Source organism: Lathyrus oleraceus, chromosome 3 (assembly GCF_024323335.1).
Source record: "Lathyrus oleraceus cultivar Zhongwan6 chromosome 3, CAAS_Psat_ZW6_1.0, whole genome shotgun sequence".
Lineage (NCBI taxonomy): Eukaryota > Viridiplantae > Streptophyta > Magnoliopsida > Fabales > Fabaceae > Lathyrus > Lathyrus oleraceus.
The window spans coordinates 473,639,189-473,656,133 of record NC_066581.1 but is presented as its reverse complement, the minus strand read 5'-3'; the positions used below and the strand labels follow the sequence as shown (position 1 = coordinate 473,656,133).

Here is a 16,945-nt window from a genome sequence, read left to right as displayed (position 1 = left end):
GGAAGAAATGGAGGTGATATTCGTGCTCAGTGATGTTTTCTCTTTAAAATCATGTCCCTGTTTGAAATTTTGGTGATGGTTGATAATGACCAGTCCGGCGATGCTCGCCGGAGAAGACAACCGGAGCTCTGGCTCCAGTGATGATGTGTTTAAGGTCTATATCGTGTGATCCTTGCTCCACGTTATAATCTCAGTCATTCCTTTTGATTAACAAGTTTGCCACACAATTGACTAGTGCATTGGTGGAACGCGTGTTGTGGATCATCAGATTTGCCACCTCAATTAATGAGGGAGATCGGATGGTCCACGTATTTTTGTAATTTCTGATTTTTCATTTAATTCCATTATTTTCTATAATTCATAATAAATTTAATATTGATCCAAAAAATATGGGACTTTCACCAAAAATTCTCAAATATTTTTCTCTTTCATATTCTGAATTAAAATTATTTTTTGGATCATTATTAATATTTTTTATGAATTAATTGATTTTTCATTTGTTTTTAATTGTTTAAAAATATTTTTAAGTGTCCAAATATTATGATTTTTTTTATCCAAGGTCCTTTGACCTTGTTTGACCTATGATAAATCACACGGTCATTTATTTGGTGTTTTGATGTGATTTTAGGATTTGGACAAAACATATTTGAATTTAATGCATTATTTTAATATTTTTAATTGAATAAATGTCATTTTTATTGTGTTGACCATTTGGATTGACTTATTTGAGTTTCTCATCTGTTGTTGGGCCTTGGTCAAGGTTGATTTGACTTTTTCAAATTAATATTATTGGATTTAGGGGATTGATGGAATGTACATTCCATCTCCCAAAATGAATGAATAATATTAATTTGGTAAAAGTCCTCCTTTGACCAATTTGTGATTTCATTCATCCCCTTCCCTCTCCATCTAATTCCCCTTCTTCATCCATTCATTTTCAATTGACCAATGACATCTCAAAAATCCTAATGCTAGTTGATTGAAAGATTAACATGAGTATGAATGAGATTAGGTCACACCTTTGCATATTTTTTGTGTGTGGTATGTTTAATGAGCATAGTTCTTAATACTAGGTCTCTAACATGCATTAACACCAAAAGTTTATTGCCCGGCCTCAAATAGTTGTGACTTCTACATAAGTCCAATTACGATTGCTTAACATAACGCTAAATTTCAAACATAAAAGGCATAAGCATTCTAGTTAGTGGGATTGTAAGTCTCCCCTCTTCCATGGTATTGTGTGGAAACTTGGCCTTCTTTCCTTCCTTTGGAAGATGTTTTGGTTCAAAGATCCATGCTTGTGGCAAGTGGGTTGAGTGTTCTCCAAATAATGTATTGAAATCAAAAAAAGCAAACGAAACTAACCATTGACTTACTAACCATTAACTTTTACTTTCAAGCTTTTACTTTTAATGCAACTTACTTTTAGTATTCTATTATCATTTGTCATTATACATATTATTCTAATTATTTATGTTTATGCAATTTTCACTTTGTCCACTTGGACCATATTGTGTGATCTACTTTTTTGTCTTGTCTATTTTTTTGGTCTTTGACCATTAATGCACATAATAATAACAAAAACCCTAAAAGACTTTTTGAGTGGACTGTTGTTTGATCTCCCCAATTGGACTTAGAATTTAGGCAACATTCCTTTGCTAATGGACTTGGCCAATGCCAATTTATTGAACAAATCAAGTCTTGCAAGTTTGAATTCATCTGATACATCATTCTAGATCTCTCCAGGTTCATCTACAACATTGATCCTTCTTAAGTTCTTATGTTGAACCTGTAACTTATGGAATTCATCTGCTACATAGGCTATTCTACAGGAGATCATTGAAGTGGATAAGCTTGGATGAGGCCATCTTCATTTGATGCCTTTACTCTTCAAGTTTGATATAATTGTGCATTTGTGTGTTTCTTAATTTTAAAAAGTCCAAGGAAATTTTGGGTTTCTATTGATATACTTGTTTATTGGATTGCTCCCATTTGGTCAGATCTTTTCAACTTTAAACTTTTAAATTTCTTGTATACAGGGTAGTCTCTTCATCTTCTCCCCATTTCTTTAATTTCAAAATGTCTCCCTCCATTTTCAAAAATCTTCTTTGTGTGAACTACTTTTGTTCTAAACTTTGACCATTTTAAAGAAGGTAGAAACTTTGGCCTTATGCCATTGCATTTTTCAAACTTATTTCCTTAAATCAAACTTGTAAGTAAATTTAACTATACTTGACTTAAACCTTCAAAAGCCAAAAAGAACTAACTCATTCAAACCATTTTTGTCCTTTGTGGCTTTTAAGCTTAATTTTGTTAAAACCAACATACTCACTTTGAAATTTCTAGCATGAACTACAAGGTTTTGATCCCTCATTTATATGTTGGTACATAGGCACAAGGCGGGAGGTCTTGTCAAACACAAAAATATAATTAACCAATTCTTTTCTCATCCCTCCACTCTATTTGTTTGTAAATATCACTTTGTACAAAATACATATGCACACAAAAAGGGCTCCCTAGGAGTACCTAGGATACTTTGGGTGCTAACACCTCCCTTTTGTGTAACTAACCCCCTTACATGTGATCTCTGATTTTTATTAGTTTTTATTTGAAAACTTCTTACTATTTGGATTTTGTTCGCATTTTTTCCCTTTTCCCTTGGAAACAATAAAATTGCGGTGGCGACTCTTGTTAATTGATCTTTAGCTTATCAATAGTTTAATAATCATGAATTTCCCCCTACACCCACGTATTGGTAAATGCCTACTTTGCTCTTCGATTTAGAGTTTATCCCCTTCTTGGATCCAAGATACTATTCTTACTTAATCTCGAACTATTTGTTCCCCATCTAGTGATACACTATTCCTCATACTATACTATACTGCAATCAACCTCTGAAATTTGTGTTTGTCTTGTGAGTCTCTCATCGCTTAGACAAATATCTCTTTCTCCTTGTTTCATGGCAGTTAACCTCTGAAATTGAGTATGTCTTATGAGTCCCCTATCGCTTGGACAAATACCTTTTAATACCATTTTGTTGGTACAAATTATATTTTTTGTCACTGTATGTCTCTCTCTCTATTTCTCTTGGTTCCGAACTATGATTGCTCTGACTTTTTCATCGCACGATGAGAATATGTAGGCACGAGGATGTGAATCCTTGGCGAGCATACTTCTAATTATTCCTCCTTCGCCTTAGGGCACCACTCATCTCTTTCATTATCCATTATCTACCTTCGATCATAAATCATTCACCCAGTGACATACTGTCTTTTTGACATCGAAATACACTTTCTTTGGAATTTCGTATACACCCTTTTCGGACGTATAGCGAATAGTCCGCATTTCTACCTAGAGTTGTTTGGGTTACACCCTCAAACACTTAATTCCTTCTTTTTTGGCTAAACACCCTATAGTGGCGATCCTACTAGTCCACGTATCGATTAAATTTGTTTCCCTCTATGGTATGAATCTCATTTTCCTTATGGATTCCAATACACTTTCACCTTGCAATTTCAAACAATACTTTTCCAGTCACTTATCACCAAATATTCAATTCCTGTGACTTTGGTTACTCCATGTGATATACCAATTATCTTTGAGCCAAATACACTACCTCTTTGCGCTCCTTCTTGCATCACTTTGTGAACCAAGAGATGTTTGGGAATGCACCCAAATACCTACTTCTTCGTCTTTTCGGCTTTACCCTATAGTGGAGGTTCTAATAGACCACGTATTAATAATAGCTACCTTACTCTTGAGTTCATCTTTTCACCCTTGTTGGAATTTAAAACACTATTCTTTCATTCATACCATACTTTGATCATAATTCTTTTCACCTCCTGCCTCTAGTTCCTTGAACTACGAAGCTCTGAATTCCTCATTGCACTATGAGGATACATAGGCATGAGGGCCCCAATCCTCACTGAGCACTTTATCTATTTCCTTTACTCCCCCATTCTTTGCGAGTAATCTTTAGATATAACACCTATTTGAGCGAGAACAATCAAAGCGGTTGCCATGGAGTACCATGGATGTTAGTGGTGCTAATACCTTCCCCTTGCATAACCGACTTCCTTACCCAGTATATCTCTTTCCTCGGGTTTTATCGATTTTTTCCCTTTCCTTCTGGAATAAATAAAATTCGACGGCGACTCTGTTGTATGTCCAAGCGTGCGATATGTTCGGGTATATTTCCACTAGCTTCAGCTGGCGACTCTGCTGGGGATACTTCACTACTTGGAGTACTTCCTAGTCGCTAAAAGGAGTCGAGCCTAGTTTAGGTTGTTTTCTCGCTAGTTTATAGGTGTTTATCTTCATGCCTTACTCGCTTTACATTATTCCCTATTTACTTTATTACTATACTTTGGCATCCTGGATATTTGTATATGTTGTTGTTTGGGTCGGGTTGATGACACATGAGAGAGAAGCTCTATACCCGAGCTTGAGTACACACACAGGATAGTAATGTGACTAGAGTCGTGTTTGACCTCCGTGGAGTTATTCCGCGATTATGTTTGACACGAGACGTCACACCTAGAGTAGATCCTTTTGGGAGAATCATTGTTCGACGAGTCATTCGTCCAAGACAATGGTATCTCAAATTGGGTCGTTGACTCTAGGGACCTTTTAGGACCACCCTTTGAGGATAATACATACCTGTGAGGGGAATATGGGTTTTTCTTACAGGAAACCAAGACCCTTCATACCCGTGTTCTCGTTTATACGTCGAACCTTTAAACTTGCAACAAACAAATTATACAGCTTATCCATATCATGCCAAAATTTTGATTATATGATACCTTGCCATCATTGCCTCGCATAACATCATCACATAATTACATTAACCATTACATGTTACATTTGCATTTTTCAGGGACCTACTGTGCCAGTTGCTATTGTCAGTGCAGTCATGGAAAAGACAGACCAAAGAAAAACATATCAGTACATATTGAGAGACTCTAAGGTCGATGAATTGAGAAAGCTCAACGAATTTCTGACTGAAGATTACCGAGTAGCCTTCAAACAAGCCTATGGAAATCTGTTGGGAGTTTTGTCTACTAAGGATGACTCAGGGATGATGTTCACATTCACGCAATTCTATGATCCCACACTACATTGCTTCACGTTCCAGGAATTCCTTCTAGCCCCCACACTAGAGTAGCTTTCCCATCTACTATAGTTACCAGTTAAGGACCAAGCTCCCTACATGATTGAGGATAATTTCCCGGATTCCACAGATATAGCTCAAGCCTTGTGCATGAAGAAGAATTTAATCAAGTCCACCCTCCGAATCAAGGGTAACACACAAGGCCTACCGTCTAAGTTCTTATTCAAGAACACCATTGTGTTTGCCGATAGTGGAAGTTGGGAAGCCTTTTATGCTAGCTTCACACTACTCATCTATGGCTTGATACTATTTCCGAATGTTGAAGGCTTCGTTGACAAGACCGCCATCACCATATTCATCTCCCAGAACCCAGTTCCCACCTTGCTAGCTGATGTCTTCTTCTCCTTCCATTGGAGAAACATGAAGAAAGGGGGGACTATCAATTGATGTATTCCTTTACTTCAGAAGTGGATCATATCCCACCTACCGAAGAAAGGGGCGTTTGTTGATAATGTGGGCGACTTGAAATGGTCACAAAGATTGATGTCATTGGATGCCGAAGACATCATTTGGTATAGTCTCGATTACTTGAGGGTAGAGCTGATCTTCCAATGTGGGGAGTTCCCAAATGTTCCTCTCGTCAGCACAAAAGGGGGTTTGATCAACTATGACCCCGTTCTCTCATTACGTCAGTTGGTATATCTGCTCAAGGAGAAACCTGAAGATCGTCTATTGGAAGAACTATTGTTAGCTGAAGGGGATGAAAATCCAGAGTTGATGAAGAAAGTACGCAGAGCCTGGGGAAATATATAATGAGTTGGGAAGAAAGAACTAGCCAAGCAACTGTGTACCCTGACAGCTTCATATGCTGATTGGGTGAAGTCAAGGGCCAAAATGATCAAACTGTCGTACCCATGGGAACCTTCCATGTGTATCAAGACCATCAAACCACCCGTTGTCGTCGTTTCTGAAGTGGATCGCCTTAAGGAAACCATCAAGAAGTTGGAAAAGGAGAACGCCGGTCTCCGTTCCAGCCTGATAAAGGTCACCTCAGAAAAAAAAATACTATGAAAGCCAGTCTCAGTCAGAAGAGAGAAAGGTTCAACAAAGCAGATATCAATATTCAGATTGAGCAAAACAAAAAGAGGAAGATGGGAGATGCCTTGAAGGGATCTTTTGAGACCATTGCAAACAAGAAAAAGGAATTAGCTGAAGCCCAATACCGAGCTTGCAAATTGGAAATTGACTACCAAGGCCAGATCAAGACTCTGTAAGACCAATTGAAGAACTGTCAGAAAGAATTGAAGGACGAGCAAGCCCGTGCCAAGAATTTGGAAGTAACTCTCACACAACTCCAGAGTGACAAGAGTGACATCGACAAAATGTTTGAAGAGATACGAGCTTTGAACAGTCAGGCCCATCAGAACTTGGAAGAAAGGAACCAGCTGCGAGAGGAAGCTACCCAATAGGGGACTCAGAGTCGTCCCTTGCAAGTTCTCCTAGACCAGAAAGAGGAATTCGTACAGGATATTTTGAGCGGACCTAATCACCCCTTATTGCGCAACCTCATCAAGGATGCTCAGTATTGGACTGATAGACATGCCCGCCTAGCCGAATTTGCTAATTAGTCACTCGAAGACCTTCCTGAATTGCTGAAGAAAGCTTATGATAACATGTTCCCTCACAACACTCCGTGGGCCGTTTTCCATTTTGTATCAGTATGTAGGTTTGTCATGGAAAGGATCAAGTCTGGCCTCCATGCTAGTTCATCAAAATGATCTCGAGTTGTAATAATTTGTACTGTTTGACTTTCAAATGAATAAAAGAGATTTTATTGAAATACTTATGTTGTCTTATTCCTACTCATTGTATGACTATATATGCACACTAGCACACCGACACCCTAGAAATAATTGTTTCTTATTTGTTAAACATGCATTTATTACATTCATTCATTGCACATGGCTAACCAGAAAACAAAATGCTTACCATCACCATTTTTCCACAGCAAATGAGGACTCGTCATCGCTATTTCACCCGAGCAAACAAATCCAAGATCATGACTGACTTTGAATCTGACAACGCTGTTGTCCGTGAATCCCTCGCCCAAGTCTAGAGCAGAATGAACCTCTTTCAAGGTAACCTGGAGGCCATCTTGGAACTCCTCCAGACTCATAGGACTCCTGCCTCTGCTGAACCTGCTGATGACAACGTCACTCGTGCTGTTGGGATGACCAATCCTGCTACTGTTGTTGGTGCTACCGTCGAAACTTCAGTGGAGACTGTAGTACCAACTAATGGGAACTTCCAATTGGTCCCTGTTAATGTGAATAGGCTTGCTGCTGCCTACCCTTGGGGAATGCCCTAAAACTTTGCTGCTCATTTTGCCAATGGGGGTTCTTTCTTCCCTCATCCGACTCTCACTACCCATGATGCTGCTGGAAACACCATTTTCCCTTGAGGTGTACCCACTATTCAGACTCCTCCGGTTGATGCTGCCAACCCTGAGGACAATCAAGGTCAGGTTCCCAATGAAACTCCTGACGCTTAAGGTGAATATCGAGGCCCGCGCCTCCACTTTCAGATTCCTACTCAAGTTACTCAACCTTCGAGCACCAATCAGGATGCTCCATTCAGTTACTCTAGGGAAACTTCTGTGCCCATGTTGACCTATGCACCCACCAATCATGCACTCCAGTATGTGCAAACAGGGGCACCTCAAGTCCCCAATGCTCAGGCTGGAGGACAGTATCCTCACATGGTGCATGTTGCTCAAAAAGTACCCCTTGTTTCTCCTATCCACCACAAATGCTGTTCGCTTCATATAATGGGCATGTTCAGGAAATAGCTCTTGAACCCTCTCGACCAGCCAGTCAAGTCTCTCTTCCCGCTATTGATCCGGCCACACCTGCGGATTATCAACTGTTAGACGATAAAATAAGGGCTATTGAGGGTTTCTCAACCTTTGGAATCGACGCTCAAGATCTTTGCTTAGTTCTGAATGTGGTGCTTCCGCAAAAGTTCAAAGTGCCAGACCTCCCGGAATACAGAGGTCTAAGCTGCCCTCGTAGCAATATCATGATGTATTGTAGGAAGATGGCGTCGTACATCAATAATGATGACTTACTGGTCCATTGCTTCCAAGACAGCCTATCTGGAGCTTTGATAACATGAAATAATATCACATTTTTGGACTCGATTTAATTAAATTATATTATTATTTGATTCGATTTATTTCATTTTATTCGATATTACTTGGTATTTTCCTTCTATTTATTTCAGGCAACATTATTTGAAGCATACGTGAAAAACAAAGAAAAGGATGTGCAAAAAGTATGAGAAACAATTCCACTAAAGCCCAGCCCAAAATTGCCTAAGCGCTGAAGCTGTGACGAGCGCCACGCATGGTGTGACGAGCGTCATGCCCTGCTACCTTGTGTTACGAGCGTAACACATGGTGTGACGAACATCACACTCCACTCCTATATTTTTGGCTTTTGACGCGCAACAGAGGCACGTTGAGCCTATTCTTCCGTTTGACTCGTTGAAGCGTGAAGGTTACTTACTGAAGGAATTTGTGGGAAACGGTTACAAATTGGAGTAATATAAATAGAGCCAAGAATCCAACCCTGCGGCTCTCGGTCTATCTCAATTTTCCAGTTTTTGGCACTGCATTTATTTTACTGCCTTTTTAATTCTTTCAGCACTTTACTTTCCTAGCAATTTTTATTTCTTTTCTTTTCCAGTCAATCTTTCAAGCATTCAATTAATTTTCTCACAATAGTTTCTACACCGGAAACTATTGTGTAATTTTTACTGGGTCTAACCTTACGTTAAATCATAGTATTTTATTCCTTCGCTTTTATTTTCCTGTCCGATTGAAGATTGCAAGAACAAATCCAACCGGCTTGTGGTGGAGTGTTCAAACATCGAAGTTAGAGAACAATCAAGATTTCTATTAATTTTACAGGTTCTTTAATTTATTTTTTTAATTTATATATGCTCTGCACTGTTATTTATTTATACTGTCTGTCTGATATGGCTGTATGTAAGCATAATTATTGTTTAGGCTTGTTTAGCATGTCTGGCTAAATAAACTTAGATATCGGTATGTAAAGTAAGCGGAATGAAGGAATCAAAACTAAGTTGGTTTAAATTTATTTAAAAATACAATCACTCTTTTTATGGTCTCAATTTACAGAATTAACACCAAAGTTTTTGTACGAGAGTAAAAGACATAAAGAAGTTAAAATCAATAGAACGAAAGTTTGAGCTTTTAACTGGACAGTGTAAATTGGACATTAATTTTAAATCAGGGTGAAAGCAATTTTTAGAATTAATTAAATTCTAATCATTTTCAAAAAGTATTTTTAAAGGTTAAATGTGAGGACGAGAGTTAAGCATTTAAGTTTAATTATATAATCTAAGTCAACAGAGCGAGAGTTTGAGACAAGGGTGTTTAAATGGTTAGTATTTTCTTAAAAAGAGTTTCTATAGATTCTATTGTTTTCAAAAAGTGATTTTGGACTTAACTAATTAGTGACAGCGCACGTTAATATAAAGTCATAGTCTATTCAACAGAGCGAGAGTTTGAGAAAAGGCTTTTAAATTAATAGTGTCTACTGAAAAGATTTATTTTAAAACTACGAAACCAACGAAGATTTGATTCCCTAATTACGACGAACTACATACCGATATCCGCTATATTTGATATTTAATCTAGATCTTATATTAGTTTTACTTTTCCCCTTAATCATCAAAGTATCATCCGCCTTAACTTTACGAAGTAACCTTAGAAAAATGGTATATCGATTCATAAGTCCGTGTGGGATCGATATCTTTTAAAACTATGCGATAGAACTGTGCACTTGCAGTTAATACCCCAATAGACTCATAAAGTCGCGATCAAGTTTTTGGCACCGTTGCCGGGGACTTTTATTTAGTCGATATCGTAACTCTTCTGTTACGCTGTAGAGACTAAGGCAATTTTTATTTTTCCTTTTGTCTTTCGTTGATTTGTATGCCACACAATCGCTCACAAGGCGAACCGTACTACTTACGAATCAACGACGTTGAACGATATCTCCGAGTCTTACGACGAATTCGGGAGTATCGTGCTGCAAACAATCTCCCTTCAATCGAAATTCCTGATCTCAAAAATCTTCTTCCTTCGCCGATACCCGAGATGGCAGAACCAGCTCGTGCCCTTCGAGATTACGCCGCTCCATCGCAAGATGAGCCGCATTCGAGTATTGCTCCACCCGCAATCGAAGCAAACAACTTCGAACTTAAGCCTTCGCTGTTACAAGCAGTGCAACAAAACCAATTCTCTGGAAATCCTACCGAGGATCCAAACCTTCATTTATCCGTATTTGTCCAATACGCCGATACTGTCAAAGCTAATGGTGTCACTTCAGAGGCAATTTGACTTCGTCTCTTTCCTTTCTCGTTAAGAGATAAAGCTAGAAGATGGCTTCAGTCTCTTCCTTCTAACTCAGTCACCACATGGAATGAGTTGAAGAAAGTCTTTCTTGCCTGATATTTTCCTCCAAGCAAAACAACTATGTTGAGAGCCCAAATAAATGGATTTAAACAGAAAGATAACGAGTCTCTTTTCGAAGCTTGGGAAAGATACAAAGACATGATGAGACTTTGTCCACACCATGGTTTAGAGGACTGGTTAGTAATTCATACCTTCTATAATGGTCTCTTGTACAACACAAGGTTAACAATCGACGCCGTCGCAGGTGGTGCGCTTATGGATAAACCTTACGCCGATGCTTATCAACTTATTGAAAGCATGGCCCAAAACCATTATCAGTGGGGAAGCGACAGAACAATGGTAGAAAAACCTCAGACGAAAACTGGCATGTACGAGATAAGTAGCCTTGATCATGTTAATGCAAAAGTGGAAGCTCTTGCCCAGAAAATTGAAAGCTTAAATGTATCACCTCCAGCCATCGTGGTTGCTGTAACTCAAAATTACGAAGTTTGTGGAATTCAAGGCCACACCCCTACAGATTGTCAACTCCTAACAGGAATCCAAGCAGAGCAAGTGAACTATGCTCAAGGAAATCCCTACTCGCATATCTATAACTCAAACTGGAAGAACCATCCTAATTTCTCATATAAGAGTAATAATGCTTTATACGCACCAGGACAAGCTCCCAGTCAAGCCCCAGCTATACCTCCTGGACATCAAAAACCGACCCCATCTACACCTAACAATAACGTTCCTAGGAAATCCAACTTGGAAATCATGATGGAGAACTTCATAGCTTCTCAACAGCAAACCAATAAAGATTTCTTAAACCAGAATGTACACACTAGCGAACAGATTAAACAACTAGCAAGTAAAGTAGATGCCCTGGCTACCCATAACAAAATGCTGGAAACACAAATCTCACAAGTAGCTCAACAACAAGCGCCTACCGCTGCCCCAACTGGTACATTTCCTGGACAGCCCCAACCTAACCCGAAAAGCCACGCTCATGCAATTATATTAAGAAGTGGAACAGAGGTAGAAGGACCACCTGATCCAAGGATTGAAAACCAAAACTCTAAAAAGTCAACTGAGGAAGAAAATAAACCTAAGGAAAAGGATGAGAGTAATAAGGAAACCGTAGAAAAGAAAGAACCTTATATACCTCCACCGCCTTATAAACCACCTATCCATTATCCTCAAAGGCTTGTTAAAACCAAAGACGCGGGCCAATTTAAAAAATTTGTTGACCTACTGAAACAATTAAACGTCACCATTCCGTTTACAGAAGCTATTACACAGATGCCCTCATATGCTAAGTTCTTAAAAGAAATTCTTTCTAATAAAAGGAAACTTGAAGATAGCGAAACCGTTACACTCACTGCTGAGTGCAGCGCTATAATCCAGAATATGCCTCCTAAACTTAAAGATCCTGGTAGTTTCTCTATACCCTGTCACATAGGAAAATTTGTCATAGACAAAGCCTTATGCGATTTAGGAGCCGATATCAGTGTTATGCCTTTATCCATATGCAAGAAACTGGAAATGGGAGAATTAAGACCAACTAAAGTGTCTGTATAATTAGCAGATCATTCCGTTAGATATCCCGTAGGAATTTTTGAAAACGTTCCCGTGCGCATAGGTCAATTCTACATCCTAACCGATTTTATAATTATGGACATAAGGGAAGATGAAGTTACCCCCATTATATTGGGAAGACCATTCTTAGCAACCGCCGGTGCTATCATAGACGTAAAACGAGGACGACTCACTTTCGAAGTAGGAGAAGAGAAAATTGAGTTCATTCTTTCCCAATTTTTGAAAGCACCTGCAATAGATGACACATGTTACTTCATGGATATCATAGACGAATGCATAAAAGAAACAGAATTAGAAAATGACAAATTGTCTGACTATCGTGTAGAAGACGGACTGAATCCTTGTTTAGCAATAACACCGGATCCTACGCAATGCCTCAAGAAACCAAACCTCGACCTGAAAACACTTCCCAAAAATCTGAGATATGAATTCCTAGACTTAGAACTTGAACGACCAGTGATAGTTAATGCAGACCTAGAAAAACTCGAAATCGAAAAACTCCTACATATCTTAAGAAAATATCCAACCGCACTAGGATACAACATCACCGATCTTAAAGGGATAAGTCCTTCTATTTGTATGCACCGCATTATGCTAGAAGAAGACTGTAAAACTTCTAGGGAACATCAGAGGAGACTAAAGCCGATCCTGAGTGAGGTAGTGAAAAAGGAAGTAACGAAGTTATTAGAGGCAGGTATCATATATCCTATATTTGATAGCAAATGGGTTAGTCATGTACACGTAGTACCAAAGAAAGGAGGTATAACCGTTATCAAAAATGAAAAAGGAGAAACTATAACCAAACGAATCGAATCGGGATGGAGAATGTGTATTGATTATAGAAAGCTAAACAAAGCAACCCGAAAAGATCATTTTCCTTTACCATTCATAGACCAGATGTTAGAACGATTAGCCAAACATTCTCATTTCTGTTATCTGGACGGCTACTCAGGCTTCTTTCAAATACCAATTCATCCTGATGACCAAGAAAAGACAACGTTCACATGTCCTTTTGGTACCTTCGCTTATCGACGAATGTCGTTTGGCTTTTGCAATGCTCCTGCAACTTTCTAAAGGTGCATGATGGCAATATTCGCCGATTTTCTCGAAAACATCATGGAAGTCTTTATGGATGACTTTTCCGTATGCGGGCAAAGTTTCGAAGAATGTCTTGAAAACCTAGAAAGAGTTCTAGAATGGTGTGTAAGAGTAAACCTAGTACTTAATTGGGAAAAATGTCACTTTATGGTACAAGAAGGAATTGTTTTAGGACACATCATATCAAATAGAGGAATTGAAGTAAACAAAGCCAAAATAGAAGTAATCGAAAACCTTCAACCTCCGAAAACTGTGAGAGAAGTACGAAGCTTCCTAGGACATGTCGGTTTTTACCGACGATTTATTAAAGATTTCTCTAAAATAACTAAACCTTTAACCGGACTATTAATGAAAGATGCTAAATTCGTATTCGACGGTAAATGCTTAGAAGCGTTTCAAACACTTAAACAGGCATTGATCTCCGCGCCCATAATGCAGACTCCGGATTAGAATGAACCATTCGAAATAATGTGTGACGCAAGTGACTACGCCGTAGGCGCTGTTTTAGGACAACGAAAGGATAAAAAACTTCACGTCATATATTATGCGAGTAGAACTCTAGATGAAGCGCATATGAATTACGCCACGACCGAGAAAGAACTTTTAGCAGTAGTGTTTGCACTAGATAAATTTCGTTCTTACTTGGTCGGAGCCAAAATAATCGTTTACACTGACCAAGCTGCCATTAAGTACCTCTTAACAAAAAAGGACGCTAAACCTAGACTCCTAAGGTGGATCTTGTTATTACAAGAATTTGATTTGGAAATCAAAGATAAAAAAGGAACTGAAAACGTAGTGGCAGATCACCTTTCTAGACTTGAAAATCTGGAACCGGAAAGAACATCGATCAATGATGACTTCTCGTACGATAAACTTATAGCTAATTTGGAAGAAAATAGAGCTGATGAACAGGTAGGGGCCGCCTTGGCTGTATGCGTTACACCATGGTACGCCGACTTTGTCAATTATTTAGCCGCCGAAATAGTTCCACTTAATTTATCCTACCAGCAAAAGAAACGATTCTTCAATGACTTGAAACATTATTATTGGGACGACCCTTTACTTTTCAAAAGAGGCCCCGATGGTATTTTCCGTCGCTGTATACCTGAAGAAGAAGTAGAAAATATAATCCAACATTGTCATTCCGCTCCTTATGGTGGACATGCAAGTACATCCAAGACCTGCTCTAAAATCCTACAAGCCGGCCTTTATTGGCCAAACATATGGAGGGATGTGCATGCTGCTGTCAAGAAATGTGATAGATGTCAACGCACAGGAAACATATCTAGACGTGACGAGATGCCACAAAAGGGCATTTTGGAAGTAGAGATTTTCGACGTGTGGGGAATAGATTTCATGGGACCTTTTCCACCTTCTTTCGGTAACAAGTACATACTCGTGGCGGTTGACTACGTATAAAAATGGATTGAAGCTATAGCTTCTCCAACAAACGACACACGAGTGGTAACTAAACTCTTTAAGAATATAATTTTCCCAAGATTTGGTGTCCCAAGAATAGTCGTCAGTGATGGTGGATCACATTTCATATCTAAGATACTCGAAAAACTACTGTTTAAGTATGGTGTAAGACATCGAGTAGCGACACCTTACCATCCTCAAACCAGTGGACAAGTGGAAGTGTCTAACAGAGAAATCAAACAGATATTAGAAAAAACAGTCGCCACCTCAAGGAAAGACTGGTCATCTAAATTACCCGAAGCTTTATGGGCATATCGAACCGCTTACAAAACTCCCATAGGAACAACCCCATTTAAGCTTATTTATGGTAAATCTTGCCACCTCCCGGTAGAGTTGGAACATAAGGCCTATTGGGCTATTAAAAATTTAAATTTAAACTATAAGACCGTCGGTGAAAAGCGAATCCTTGATATAAACGAATTAGAAGAACTTAGACTGGACGCATACGAAAATGCCAGGATCTACAAGGAAAGAACGAAAAAATGGCATGATAAGCGCATATCAAGGAAAACTTTCAAACAAGGCGATGTAGACCTTTTGTTCAACTCTAGACTTAAGTTATTCCCAGGAAAACTACGCTCTAGATGGTCAGGCCCTTTCCAAGTTACTAATGTTTTCCCTAGCGGAGCTGTGGAAATTAAAGGAAAATCTATGGAAGCATTTATCGTAAACGGGCAGCGTCTGAAACATTATCACTATGATGAAAACGATGAAGACTCGCAAGTCCTGCACTTAGACGTATTGTCCCCAAAATCTATAGACTAATATTTGATAGTTTTATGTCAAGCTTGCGACATTAAACAAAGCGCTTCGTGGGAGGCAACCCACAAATTTTTATTTTTATTTCTTCTTTGATTATTCTTTTAAAATTTTATTTAGTTCTCATTCTTCGTATTCTTTATTTTAATTAAATATTTCTTCTTTTCTTTCGGCATTTGGCCAAATCCTGACTAAAACTCTTGTTTTTCTTTTCTCTAGCCAACACTAACCTGATGGGACAAACTGATCGTATGGGTATCAAATTCAGAGGGAAAGCTCAGAAACAAAAGTTTGAAGAACTAGCAAAGAGAGAGAGATGCTACCTAATCTCTATGTTGATGATTGGGCAATGACTGCCCTTGGACTGAGAGAGAGTGTCCTGTATCTGCTGAGTCAAATAGGGTGGGAAACCACACCTATTCGAAGACAATTTGTTACTTACAGGAGACTAACTCTAGAATTCCTTAGCTCCCTGATCTATCTACCAAGCCATGGAAAAGGAATAAGCAGAGCTTTCATCCAGTTCAGGATGTTCAATATGGAGTATCAATTTAACATTCAAGACTTTACTAACCTTTTAGGGTTCCCTACCTCTTTTGATACATTCACCATGAGCCAAGAAGACCTTTTTGAATATAGAGAGCTTGAACATTTTTGGGGAAGTTTGACGGGTAATGACGACCCTGAGGAACATGAGTTTCTTTCTGGAAACATTCATAACCCAGCATTTCGTTATTTCCACAAAATCCTAGCACACACTCTCTTTGGGAAGAAATCAAACAATACCATAGTATCACGTGACGAACTCTTCATAATATTTTGTGCTTCCCAGAACCGTCCAGTGAATGGTGCCACTTATATGTTGGCAAATTTTGACCGTCTTATTCAGGATGACCGAGCACCAATTCAAATAGGAGGTTTGATAATCATGATTGGAAATGCTATTGGATTGCGCCAACCCATGCTCGACTTGAGCCCTTTCTGTGGCATTGAGCCTATGAGTATACCTTTCCTCTTCAACACTTTGTTTATCAGAAATCTTGGACCTGAAGAATTTGAGTTAATAATTAACAACCAAGTTCTTTGCCTATTCACCTTGCCTAGCCCGATGACGAGTGTTCATAACCGAAATAACTGGCTCTACAACCTGAATGGAACACCTTCCCCTGTTAGATCTACTGAATCCATCCAAGACTATGAGATTAGTGACGACCAGATTTCTTATGCTGAGTCTGACCCACAGACACCATCTGGTTACCATGATGTTGCCACTCCACCTCGTCCTATCCCGTCCGCAGAATCTGTAATGCCTGATCCTAGACATCAATTGCCCGGAACTGATTATAACACCGCTATTCAAGCCTTGATGTCAGAACAAGCGGCCATGAGAGAAGAGTTAAATATGATGGGACACGAAA

General features: G+C 38.9%; 1 non-coding gene across 1 annotated transcript; it reads right to left on the bottom strand.

The window, feature by feature from the left end:
- Positions 1-10,673: 10,673 nt before the first annotated feature.
- On the bottom strand, positions 10,674-10,780 carry LOC127133642 (small nucleolar RNA R71). The gene has a single exon (XR_007807595.1). It is a non-coding gene; the product is annotated as a small nucleolar RNA R71 (small nucleolar RNA).
- Positions 10,781-16,945: the final 6,165 nt, after the last annotated feature.